The following is a 13,978-nucleotide window of genomic DNA, read 5'->3' as shown; positions in this document are numbered from 1 at the left end:
ACTCAGTATCTACTATCTGTGCTACTACCTAGGGACCTAGCATGTGTTGAATCAGAAACACGTAGTGTAAAAACATGTATTTCATATTAAATAATGAAATCCAATTGGGGCTGATCAAGTATTTCACTCTAGTGTTGAGCTCAATATGATTTCATACACCTGACCTGTGCACACAACCAATGACTTCATTTTCACCACTTCCATAATCAATATACAGTGCTCTGAAAGTATTCCAGCCAAAGCTATCAAGGACAACTGTGACAGGCTCATATTTACAAAATTAGATGATCTTTGAATTAAAAAATCCTCTGTTCTAAGTAAAAGAATTTTGTATGAATTTCGAATTTATGATCACTTGAAATGCACTATCGGCAATGCTGTTACGACTGAATTTAAAATGGAGAGGTGGTGGTGATAGCAAAGTTGCCAGATACAGAAGTGAAGGAAATGAAAAAAAGGAAAACAGAAGGAGAAGCAGGAAGGGGTTAATAAGATACCTTGTTGGTAGAATTTTTATGAGAAAATAAGGGTGAACAAAATACTGTGGTGTTGGAGAAGACTCTTGAGAGTCCCTTGGACAGCAAGGAGATCCAACCAGTCCATCCTAAAGGAGATCAGTCCTGGGTGTTCACTGGAAGCACTGATGTTGCAGCTGAAACTCCAATACTTTGGCCAACTGATGCTAAAAGCTGACTCATTGGAAAAGACCCTGATGCTGGGAAAGATTGAAGGCAGGAGGAGAAGGGGCCGACCGAGGATGAGATGGTTGGAAGGCATCACCAACCCAATGGACATGGGTTTGGGTGGACTCTGGGAGTTGGTGAAGACAGGGAGGCCTGTCGCGCTGCGGTTCATGGGGTTGCAAAGAGTCAGACATGACTGAGCAACCAAACTGAACTGAACTGAACTGAAAATACAGGAATCATCTCAATGTAAGTGATTCAGTAAGAGAAGGGAGTAAACTCAATAAAGTAGAATTCATACAAATCATAAAAGTATACTAAGAATGTAAAGGAGAGGACAAGAAAAAGAAAAAAAAAAGAAAGAATAAAGTGACATGTTAATAGATAACAGAATTCGTACAGAAGACTTAATTTCCATATAAGAATATGACTTTCATATTCATATAAGAATATGGCTTCCAGGGTCAATTAGAAATTGGAGGGAAAGGATGCTTCCCATGGCCATTACGTATGCATATATATTTCTGTATTATGAGAAGAAGAGTATGAGTTTCCATACTGCACCCATGTGAGAAGAGAATGAGCAACAGCAATGCAGCCTCATTGGGATGTACAGTTCACCCATCCCAGGAGCTGGATGACAGAAGATGGTCAAAATGGAAAAACGCTGTTTCTTACATAGAGAGGGAGAGAAAAGAAAGAGGACAGGTATAACTTCTGTGAACAGGGCTCTATCTCATCAAAAGATGGCTAGCTCTATTTCAGTCAAAGAAGCAGCAGATGCCCTTAGTGGGTGCTATCAAAAGATGACCAAAGAAAGCTGCTTTCTAACAACCATAAACTTATTATCCAATCTTTGGCCTTAATGACACAAAAAGAACCTTCTCTTTTGTTGGGCAAAAAGTAGTGACTGAAAATTCCATTCCAACTCTCAGAAGGCTAGGCGAAAGACAGAGAAATACAGATGACTGTTTGAGAAACAGATACCAAAAGAAAGAAATTTGAAGGTTTCCACAGCACTCTCTCAAAAATTCTTCTATTCATGTTGTTGTTTTAATTGCTAAGTAGGGTTTGACTCTTTTGTGAAAAGAGTCATGGACTGTAGCCCACCAGGCTCCTTCTGTCCATGGGGTTTCCCAGGCAAGAATCTCGGGGTGGGTCGCAATTTCCTTCTGTAGGGGATCTTCCTGACCCAGAGAATCAAACCCACATCTCCTGCAGGTGGTTTCTTTACCACTGAGCCACCAGGGAAGCCCATTCTATTCACAGTCAGTGCTTAAGAAGATTTGCTTAGGATGAGAATGAAGTCTAGAATAGCATCAGTAAGATTACAAGGTTAATGTTAAACAAGACAAACTGGCTTACAGTGTGTTAAATTCTGTTAAAAATCATACTTGAGAAGATATGCACTTGGAGCCAAGATGAGGTAACAGGGACTACATTTATCTTCCTGATGGAAATACCTAAGAAACAAACAAACAAAATAGCTAACAACAGGCATCAAGCAGTGAGGGATAGTCACCTCTGAATGATGGGCAAGAAAAGAGGCAAGCACTTTGATTTCCCAACTTGCTGCTTGGAGAAAGTTTGCATGCTACAGTGTCGGGAGGAAGAACCTCGGTGAAGTCCAGGGGTCTCTCTCAGAGTTGAGAAGAAGAAACTGGGAAAATGGCAAGACCAGGCAGTTAAAGTTTGTCATAAAAGAAGTATCAATAATTGTAAAAGGATTCAAGTTTGTTTCTGATTTTAATGATGTGAAATTAATAGCCAATAACAGAAAGACACGTGAACAAGTTCCAAATATTTGGAAACAAAACAGCATTCTTCTAAATAGCCTGTGAGACAAAGAAGAAATAAAAATAAAGTATTTGGAAAACAAATGGAGAAAGAAAAAAAAAAGAAAATATTTGGAACCAAATGAAAATAAAAATACAACATATAACATTTTCCACAATACAGCTAAAGCAGTACTTTGAGGCAGTTTTAGCACTAAATTGCCTTTACTGGTAAAAAAGAATGATTTCAAATCAATAACCTTAGGCTCCATCTTAGAAAACTAGAAACAAAAAAGACCAAATGAAACTGAAGCTAAAATAGGGAACAGTAATAATCAGATTAAAAATCAAAGAAAAAGACAAAAGAAAAACAACAGGAAAAAGTCAATAAATCAAAATATTCATTTTTTCAGAAGGCCAGTAAAATTGATAAAGCTCTAGACAGAGCAATCTGGAAAAGTAGACAAAATTATCAACATCAGGAAGAATAAAGTGATACACTACAGATTCTACAGATATTAAAAGAATATGGGAGCATTCTCAACAAGTTTATACTAATATACTCTACAACTTAAATAAAATGAATAAACTCTTTAAAAGGCACAAAGTATCAAAGTTCACTTAAGAAAAAAATAGATAACCTGAATCCCTATATCTATCAATCAATTTTAATCAGTTTAAAATCTTCCCACAAAAAACTATCCCCAGATCATTTGACTGGGAGTAGTCATGTATGGATATGAGAGTTGGAGTATAGAGAAAGCTGAGTGTTGAAGAACTGATGCTTTTGAACTGTGGTGTTGGAGAAGACTCGAGAGTCCCTTGGACTGCAAGTAGATCCAGCCAGTCCATCCTAAAGGAAATCAGTCCTGAATATTCTTTGGAAGGACTGATGCTGAAGGTGAAACTCCAATACATTGGCCACCTGATGCAAAGAACTGACTCATTTGAAAAGACCCTGATGTTGGGAAAGATAGAAGGTGGGAGGAGAAGGGAACAACCGAGGATGAGATGGTTGGATGGCATCACCGACTCGATGGACATGAGTCTGAGTAAACTCCAGGAGTTGGTGACAGACAGGGAGGTGTGGTGCAGTCCACAGAGTCACAGAGTGGGACATGACTGAGGGACTGAACTGAACCCAATAATTAATGAAGAAATAAAAATTGTACACAAACTTTTCCAGAAAACCAAGAAAGGACTACTTCCCAACTCATACTATAAGGCAACCATAGTGCCAAAACCAGGCAAAGAGTTTAGAAGAAAAAGTAAATCACAGATAAATCTCTCTCATGAAAGCAGATATAAAATTTCTTAATGAATTTTTAGCAAATCAAATATCGCCAGTTTATCATCAGTTCAGTTGCTCAGTAGCATCTGACTCTTTGCGACCCCATGGACTGCAGCACGCCAGGCCTTCCTGTCCATTACCAACTCCTGGAGTTTTCTCAAACTCACGTCCATTGAGTCGGTGAGGCCATCCAACCATCTCATCCTCTGTCGTCCCCTTCTCCTCCTGCCTTCAATCTTTCCCAGCATCAGGGTCTTTTCAAATGAGTCAGTTCTTTGCATCAGGTAGCCAAAGTATTAGAGTTTCAGCTTCAGCAAGTCCTTCCAATGAATATTCAGGACTGATTTCCTTTAGGGTGGACTGGTTGGATGTCCTTGCAGTTCAAGGGACTCTCAAGAGTTTTCTCCAACATCACAGTTCAAAAGCATCAATTCTTCAGTACTCAGCTTTCTTTATAGTCCAACTCTCACATCCAAATCAAATAAAACAAACTAAAAAATGATTTTGCTTCACTGACCAAGTGGGGTTTATACCAGGAATGCAAGGTTGGTATAACATTCAAGAATCACTGTAATGTATCATATTAATCAATTAACTAAAAAATACACATATGATCATCCTCACAGATGCAGAAAAGCATTTTGACAAGATTCAACATCCATTATAATAAAAACTCTAAGCAAACGAGGAACAGAAGGGTTTCCTCAACCTCAAAAGGCAGCCTCAAAAAATCTATACCTAATATTATCCTTCATGGTAAAAGATTGATGCCTTTCCTCCAAGACCTGGAGTACTATTCACCATTGTATAGGCGAGTCTAAGCAGTGCAGTTTAAAAAAGAAAAGAAAAAGTCATCCAATTGAAAAAGGAAGCAAAATGCCTTTATTTATAAACAACATTGTTTTCTATATAGAAAATCCTAGAACATCCACCAAATAAATATAATGAGTTTTTCCCAATTGCATGATGTAAGATCAATACATCAAATCATCTGTATTACTCTACAGTAACATGAAATATTGGAAATGGAAACAACAACAAAAACAAAATCACTTCCTATAGAGTCAAGAAATATAAAACATACAGGCTCCCAAGTTTAACTCTATAAACTCTATTGATGGCAATCACAATTTCAGCAAAAAATATTAAAGAATTTATAAGCTGATGCCAAAATTCAAATGCTAATGCAAAGGACCAAAAATGGACAAAACAAACACTTGCTCCTTGGAAGAAAAGCTATGACCAAACTAGACAGCATATTAAAAAGCAGAGACATTACTTTACCAACAAAGGTCCGTCTAGTCAAAGCTACAGTTTTTCCAGTAATCATGTATGGATGTGAGAGTGGACTATAAAAAAAGCTGAGCACTGAAGAATTGATGCTTTTGAACTGTGGTGTTGGAGAAGACTCTTGAGAGTCCTTTGGACTGCAAGGAGATCTAACCAGTCCTTCCTAAAGGAAATCAGTCCTGAATATTCACTGGAAGAACTGATACTGAAGCTGAAGCTCCAATACTCTGGCCTCCTGATGCGAAGAACTGACTCATTGGAAATGACCCTGACTCTGGGAAAGATTGAAGGCGGGAGAAGGGGATGACAGAGGATGAGATGGTTGGATGGCATCACTGACGCATTGGACATGAGTTTAAGTAGGTTTTAGGAGTTGGTAATGGACAGGGAAGCCTGGCATGCTGTAGTCCATGGGGTCACAAAGATTTGGACATGAGTGAGCGACTGAAGTGAACTGAACTTTAAAAAGAAAAACGGAGTTGGGGGACTAACACTATCTGTTTTCAAAATTATTTTACAGTAATCAATACAATGTAGAATTAGTATAAAGACAGACAAACTGGCTATCAGAAGAAGATACAGAACTCAGGAAAAGGTCCACACATACATGATTAATTGGTTTTTGACATATGTGTAAAGGCTATTCAGTAAAGAAAGGACAGGGTTTTCAACAAATTGTTCTAGCACAATTGGATACCCAAGTCCAAGAAAATAAAGTTTAAGTCATCTATCACGCCATATATAAAAATTAACTGCAAATGGATGCTAGACATAAATGTAATTTAAAATTATAAATCTTTTAAAAGAAAATAGGGGATAAATCTTGATTTCTTTATAGATCTTTGTGAGTTCAGAAGGAGACCTGAGTGGAGGCTTGGTGCCTACTAACTACCAAGTGCCTGTGAAGTCTTGGCTGATCTGAACCAGTATTCCTCAATAAAGTTGTTTTTCTCATCAAGACTCTGTTCAGAAGCACCTAGCCTAGCAACTGTCTGGCAAATCAAGGAAAGAAGTGGACTTCTTTGCTCAAGAAGGGTCAGGTAAAGAAGTGGACTTCAATGCACAACACAGATCAACAGCATCACCTTGAGTTTTCAAGAAAAAAAAAGACTCCCAAAGTCCAGGCTCCACCTCATACCAATTAAATCAGTTCTCCAGGGACAAAGCCCAGGTCAATACATAAAATATTCCAACTGTATGATTTTAATACATGCCAAGGTTTGAGAATCACTGCCCTAGACCTTAAGCCATTTTAGCATCAATTTCAACCCGATCACCATTATTCTAAAATTACTTTCAAAAATGAACTCTGAAAACAAAACAAAAACAAAAACACTTGGTATTCTTGGACTCCTGACTCACTTCCTTTATTCTTCTCTCACTCTCTCTGGACAAACATAATGGTTGTATTCTCTTTCTTAGAATGGACACCCAATCATTTGCTTGCAGGTTTGATTTGTGGTTCAGTTCAGCCGCTCAGTTGTGTCCAACTCTTTCTGACTGAAAGGACTGCAGCATACCAGGCCTCACTGTCCATCACCAGCTCCCAGAGCTTGCTCAAACTCATGTCCATTGAGTTGGTGATGCCATCCAACCATCTCACCCTCTGTCATCCCCTTCTCCTCCTGCCTTCAATTTTCAATCTCAGCATCAGGGTCTTTTCCAGTGAGTCAACTCTTTGCACGAGGTGGCCAAAGTATTGGAGTTTCAGCCTCAGCATCAGTCCTTCCAATGAACACCCAGGACTGGTCTCCTTTAGGATGGACTGGTTAGATCTTCCTGCAGTCCAAGGGACTCTCAAGAGTCTTCTCCAACACCACAGTTCAAAAGCATCAATTCTTCGGTGCTCAGCTTTCTTTATAGTCCAACTCTCACACCCATACACGACTACTGGAAAAAACCAGTAGATGGACCTTTGTGGACAAAGTAATGTCTCTGCTTTTTAATATGCTGTCTAGGTTGGTCATAGCTTTTCTTCAAAGGAGCAAGCGCCTTTTAATTTCAAGGCTGTAGGCACCATCTGCAGTGATTTTGGAACCCAGAAAAATAGTCTCTCGCTGTTTTCATTGTTTCCTCATCTATTTGCCATGAAGTGATGGGACTGGATGCCATGATCTTAGTTTTCTGAATGCTGAGTTTTAAGCCAGCTTTTCATTCTCCTCTTTCACTTTCAACAGGAGGCTCTGTAGTTCTTCTTCACTTTCTGCCATAAGGGTGGTGTCATCTGTATATCTGAGGTTATTGATATTTCTTCTGGCAATCTTGATTCCAGCTTGTGTTTCATCCAGCCCACCATTTCACATGATGTACTCCGCATATAAGTTAAGTAAGCAGGGTAACAATATACAGCCTTAATGTACTCCTTTCCCAATTTGGTTCATTGTTGCATGTCTGGTTCTAATGGCTGCTTCTTGACCTGCACACAGATTTCTCAGGAGGCAGGTAAGGTGACCTGGTATTCCCATCTGTTTAAGAATTTTCAAGTTTGCTGTAATCTACAGTCAAAAACTTTAGTGTAGTCAACAAAGGAAAAGTAGATGTTTTTCTGGAACTCTCTTGCTTTTTCCATGATCCAGTGGATGTTGACAATTTGATCTCTGGTTCTTCTGCCTTTTCTAAATCCAGCTTAAACATCTAGAAGTTCACGGTTCACGTATTGTTGAAGACTGGCTTGGAGAATTCTGAGCATTACTTTGCTAGCCTGTGAGATGAATGCAATTGTGCAGTAGTTTGAGTATTCTTTGGCATTGTCCTTCTTTGGGATTGGAATGAAAGCTGACCTTTTCCATTCCTGTGGCCACTGCTGAGTTTTCCAAACTTGCTGGCATATTGAGTTCGGCACTTTTATAGCATCATCTTTAAGGACTTCAAAAAGCTCAGCTTGAATTCCATCACCTCCACTAACTTTGTTCGTAGTGATGCTTCCTAAGGCCCACTAGACTTCGCATTCCAGGATGTCTGGCTCTAAAGTGAGTGATCACACCATCGTGCTTATCTGGTCATGAAGATCATTTTGCTGGCATTGAAGATTGAAGGCAGGAGGAGGAGGGGATGACAGAGGGTGAGATGGTTGGATGATATCATTGACTCGATAGACATGAGTTTGAGCAAGCTCTGGGAGCTGGTGATGGACAAGGAGGCCTGGTGTGCTGCAGTCCTTTCAGTCACAAAGAGTCGGACATGACTGAGTGACTGAACTGAACCACAAATCAAACCTTTTCTTAATATCTTCTGCTTCTGTTCTGTTAGGTCCATACTTTTCTGTCCTTTATTGTGCCCATCTTTGCATGAAACATTCCCCTTGGTATCTTTGATTTTCTTGAAGAGATCTCTAGTCTTTCCCATTCTATTGTTTTCCTCTATTACTTTGCACTGATCACTGAGGAAGGCTTTCATATCTCTCCTTGCTATTCTTTGTAATTCTGCATTCAGATGGGGATATCCTTCCTTTTCTTCTTTGCCTTTAGCTTCTCTTCTTTTGTCAGTTATTTGTAAGACCTCCTCAGACAACCATTTTGCCTTTTTGCATTTCCTTTTCTTGGGGATGGTCTTGATCACTGTCTCCTGTACAATGTCACGAATCTCTATCCATAGTTCTTCAGGTACTGTCTATCAGATTGAATCCCTTGAATCCATTTGTCACTTTCACTCTATAATTGTAAAGGATTTGATTTGGGTCATACCTGTTGAATGGTCTAGTGGTTTTCCCTACTTTCTTCAATTTAAGTCTGAATTTGGCAATAAGGAGTTCATGATTTGAGCCATAGTTAGCTCCTGGTCTTGTTTTTGCTGACTGTATGCTGCTGCTGCTGCTAAGTTGCTTCAGTCATGTCTGACTCTGTGCGACCTCATGGACTTCAGCCTACCAGCCTCCTCCATCCATGGGATTTTCCAAGCAAGAGTTCTGGAGTGGGGTGCCATCGTCTTCTCCTTGCTGACAGTATAGAGCTTCTCCATCTTCGGCTGCAAAGAATTTAATAAATTTGATTTAGGTGTCAACCATCTGGTGATGTCCATGGGTAAAGTCATCTCTTGTGTTGTTGGTAGAGGGTGTTTGCTATGACCAGTGCTTTCTCTTGGCAAAACTCTTGTTAGCCTTTGTCCTGCTTCATTTTGTACTCCATGGCCAAACTTGCCTGTTACTCCAGGTATCTCCTGATTTCCTACTTTTGGATTCCGGTCCCCTATGATGAAAAGAACATTTGTTTCGGGTGTTAGTTCTAGAAGGTCTTCATATAACTGTTCAACTTCAGCTTCTTCGGTATTAGTGGTTGGGGCATAGACTTGGATTACTGTGATACTGAATGGTTTGCCTTGGAAACGAACAGAGATCATTCTGTCATTTTTGAGATTTCACCCAAGTACTGCATACTGGACTCTTTTGTTGACGATGAGGGCTACTCCATTTCTTCTAAGGGGTTCTTGCCCACAGTAGTAGATATAATGGTCATCTGAGTTAAATTCACCCATTCCAGTCCATTTTAGTTCACTTATTCCTAAAATATTGATGTTCATTCTTGCCATCTCCTGTTTGACCCCTTCCAATTTGCCTTGATTCATGGACCTAACATTCCAGGTTCCTACGCATTATTGCATTTTACAGCATCGGACTTTACTTCCATCACCAATCACATCCACAACTGGACATTGTTTTTGCTTTGGCTCCATCTCTTCATTCTTTCTGGAGTTATTTCTCCACTGATCTCCAGTAGCATATTGGGCATCTACTTGACCTGGGGAGTTCATCTTTCAGTGTCATATTTTTTTGCCTTTTCATACTGTTCATGGGGTTCTCAAGGCAAGAATACTGAAGTGGTTTGCCATTCTCTTCTCCAGCAGACCACGTTTTGTCAGAACTCTCCAGCATGACCCGACCATCTTGGGTGGCCCTACACAGCATGGCTCTTAGTTTCATTGAGTTAGACAAGACTGTGGTCCATGTGATCAGTTCGGTTAGTCTTCTGAGATTGTGGTTTTCATTGTCTGCCTTCTGATGAATGAGGATAAGAGGCTTATGGAAGTTTCCTGAAGGGAGAGACTAAACTGGGTCTTGTTCTGATGGGCGGAGCCACACTCAGAAATCTCTAATCAAATTTTCTGTTGGAGGGCTGGGTTGTGTTCCCTCTCTGTTGTTTGGACTTCTGGACACTCACAGGCAAGTCTGGCTCAGTCTCCTACTCACCACCAAAGTCAAATTCCCTGGGGGTTCTCAGTCCCTTTGCTGGATCCCCAGGTTGGGAAATCTGTTGCGTGTCCTAGAACTTTCTTCACAGTGCAAGAATCTCTTTGGTATAATTGTTCTGCAATTTGTGGGTTGTCTGCTCGGCGGCTCTGTGGAGGGGCTAATGGTGACCTCTTCAAAGAGGGCTTATGCCACAGGCTGGGTAACCCAGGTCTGCCGCAGCCAGAGCCCCTGTCCCTGCGGCAAGTCACTGCTGACCCATGCCTCCGCAGGAGAGACTCAAACACTCAAAGGCAAGTCTGGCTCAGTCTCTGTGGGGCCTCTGGGTCCTGGTGTGCACAAGGTTTTGCTTGAGCCTCCGAGCATTTCTAGCAGGTCTGGGGTTTGATTCTAAATGCAACTTTGTTCCTCCTACTGTCTTGTTGGGGCTTCTCCTTTGTCCTTGGACATGGGGTATCACTATTCTGACAAGATGGTGGAGTAGAAGAATGTGCGTTCATCTTCTCCTGAGAGAACTTTTGGTTTGTGGTAAACCTTTGGAGACATACGTGACTCATATTAACTCTATCATAATAGTTTAGCAAGGAGAGTCATCCTTTCCACAATTCTTAAGTCCCTGGATTTGGAAAACTGGTCAACAAATCAAAAAGAAAAAATCTTGCATATATCTGAAGACAATAATCAGACATCTTTCTGAGGAACTGTAATTCACTGATATTTCTTTATAAGTCTATTTTTTTCCCTTTAATTCTTTAACTCATACCAGTTTTCTCAACCACCATCTCTTTATTGCAAATATCACTTCAACAGCCTAAGACAACATTTCTATTGTTCATTCAGCTTTGTATTTAAAGTCAACACTGAAAACAATTAACAGTGGCAGAAAACATGAATTCCCTCATGGGGAAAGTTCTTGCTATTCACATTCCAAATGCAAGATACATTATGAAAACTCAAAGTACTATATACACAGAAGACACTTCCTTCCCTAAAAAAAAAATATTTCAAGGTTACTCCAGCTAATAACAATGTCAAATATTTGTTTGGAGCAAGGAGACATCAGTATCTCACAACCAGCTCCACTCTAAGAGATAGAAAAACAAATTATTATATTTTACCTTTAGAGAGGCCTTCTGCAGTACATTTGCTAATTATTAGTCAATATGTCTCTAGCTGCTGAGGACGCTTGTTAGTATACGGCAGTGGTGCTTTCTGAGGCTACTGTAATTGAAGGTTTCCAAGAGCATCTATAACTGAGGCTCATTCTCCAACTTGAGACAGATGTGTTGTTAACAAGACTGAAATAACTGGAAATCTGTGATTTGGCTAATTGCAGGCTTCCTGGAAGTATCTTCATACAAAAAAAAAAAAAAAAAAAAATCTTTGGCCATCCTCTGAAAAATACCTTCCTTGAGTCTAACTGCTCGGCAGCCCCATTCTAAATGCCTCACCTCTCAAGTTAGCACAGACCAGAGAAAGCAATCAGTAGACCATTGAGTAGATAGATAACCAATCTTTAAAAAAATACTTAGAGGTAAGAACTAAAGTCAAATCAATTCTTGTGGCAGAGGTATTAGCTTAGCATTGCCTCTAGGAGAGCAGACTTTCTGGAGCCAGAGGTTCAAAAATCCCACAGATGCAACTCAGCTCTTCATCTTTTCAGGGAGACATAAATATGATCAAGACTTTATTTCCTCTGGTGCTCATCTCCCCTCATATCCTAATACCAGCACAGAAATGACTTTGGAAGACAAATACACTTGCTTACTTTGATACTATCCTTTAGACCCAGTCAAGAGGGGTCCATAGCCTGAATCCAAACTTTAGAGGATTCTGCTCTGGCCTCCTCCGGTTGAACCCCAGCCCAGGGCTTCCCTGGTGGTTCAGACGGTAAAGAATCTGCCTGCAATATGAGAGACCCAATTTTGGGTTGGGAAGATCCCTGGAGAAGGGAATGGCTACCCACTGCAGTGTTCTTGCCTGGAGAATTCTCGGGACAGAGGAGCCTGGCAGGCTACAGTCCATGTAGTCACACAGAGCAGGACACAACTAAGGGACTAACACACACACACATAAGGGGTGAGGAGTCTGTGGAGCAAAGGGAACATCTTCACCTGATGTCTCTCCCCTCCAATACCTTTCTAGGCCATGCTCCTTGTTACCAGGGACCCCAGAACTTCCTGATTCAAGAGCTCTGAGATCACTCCTAGAGCCTGCCTTTTTGAGAGCAGACCACCAGAGTGTGCACCTCTGGCCAGAGAGATGACCAAGAGCAGAAGTTTGTGGAAAGGTACATAGAACTTGGATGTGCAGGCTGGGGTGTGCTTGAAACCTTCCCAGGTGTACGATGGAGCCTAAGTGTTAGTGGTAGCTCCTCAGTCATGTCCGACTCTTTGCAACCCTATGGACTTTAACCCACCAGGTTCCTCCATCTATGGAATTCTCCAGGCAAGAATACTGGACTGGGTAGCTCTTCCCTTCTCCAGGGGATCTTCCCGATCCAGGAATTGAACCCAGGTTTCCTGCATAGAACTCAGAATCTTTACCATCTAAGCCATCAGGGAAGTCCCAGGACGGAGCCAAAAGTGATAAGAAAAGGAAGATGGGCTATGCAGTGGGGGCACTTCTGTCTACATTGCCACCTGCAGCATGGATCTCCAAGGAGTCTAGGAATTCTTAATGCAAATCAGAATTTCCAGATCTTCATACAGGATAAAATAGACTTTATTTACTCAGATATGCAGATGACACCACCCTTATGGCAGAAAGTGAAGAGGAACTAAAAAGCCTCTTGATGAAAGTGAAAGAGGAGAGTGAAAAAGTTGACTTAAAGCCCAACATTGAGAAAACTAAGATCATGCCATCTGGTCCCATCACTTCATGGCAAATAGATGGGGAAACAGGGGAAACAGTGTCAGACTTTATTTTTTTGGGCTCCCAAATCACTGCAGATGGTGACTGCAGCCATGAAATTAAAAGACACTTACTCCTTGGAAGGAGTAGATAGCATATTAAAAAGCAGAGATTACTTTGCCAACAAAGGTCCATCTAGTCAAGGCTATGGTTTTTCCAGTGGTCATGTATGGATGTGAGAGTTGGACTGTGAAGAAGGCTGAGCGCTGAAGAATTGATGCTTTTGAACTGTGGTGTTGGAGAAGGCTCTTGAGAGTCCCTTGGACTGCAAGGAGATCCAACCAGTCCATTCTGAAGGAGACCAGCCCTGGAATTTCTTTGGAAGGAATGATGCTAAAGCTGAAACTCCAGTACTTTGGCCACCTGATGGCAAAGAGTTGACTCATTGGAAAAGACTCTGATGCTGGGAGGGATTGGGGGCAGGAGGAGAAGGGGACGACAGAGGATGAGATGGCTGGATGGCATCACCGACTCGATGGAGTTTGAGTGAACTCCAGGAGTTGGTGATGGACAGGGAGGCCTGGCATGCTGCAATTCATGGGGTTGCAAAGAGTCGGACACGACTGAGTGACTGAACTGAACTTGAAACATAACCCTAAATATTTGGGGACAACGTACATAAGTCTCTATTCTTACTCTTGGATTTTTAAGGCATTTCATATCAAATCTCAAATGAGATACCTACCTTGCTGAAGTTTTGTGAAAGCAAGTAATCAATCTAAGATTAAAAACATGTGCCTAAAAATCTTCATAGTATTTACCATGAAGTTATTGGTTATTTTCTATTTGAAAACTGTATGTAAGTAAACGTGATATAGTTCATGGTAAACATCTGCAAAAGTCT

The 13,978-nt window shown here is 40.8% G+C and overlaps 1 protein-coding gene across 10 annotated transcripts in view; it reads right to left on the bottom strand.

Annotated features, from left to right (window-relative positions):
• The window catches only part of CDIN1 (CDAN1 interacting nuclease 1), a 234,008-nt gene that overhangs the window by 87,350 nt on the left and 132,680 nt on the right, over nt 1-13,978 (bottom strand). The gene's annotated exons all lie outside the window — the stretch shown is intronic.

The sequence above is a fragment of the Ovis aries genome, chromosome 7, assembly GCF_016772045.2.
Source record: "Ovis aries strain OAR_USU_Benz2616 breed Rambouillet chromosome 7, ARS-UI_Ramb_v3.0, whole genome shotgun sequence".
Taxonomy (NCBI): Eukaryota; Metazoa; Chordata; class Mammalia; order Artiodactyla; family Bovidae; genus Ovis; species Ovis aries.
The sequence above is the reverse complement of the archived record's forward strand: the minus strand, read 5'-3'. Positions and strand labels throughout refer to the sequence as shown.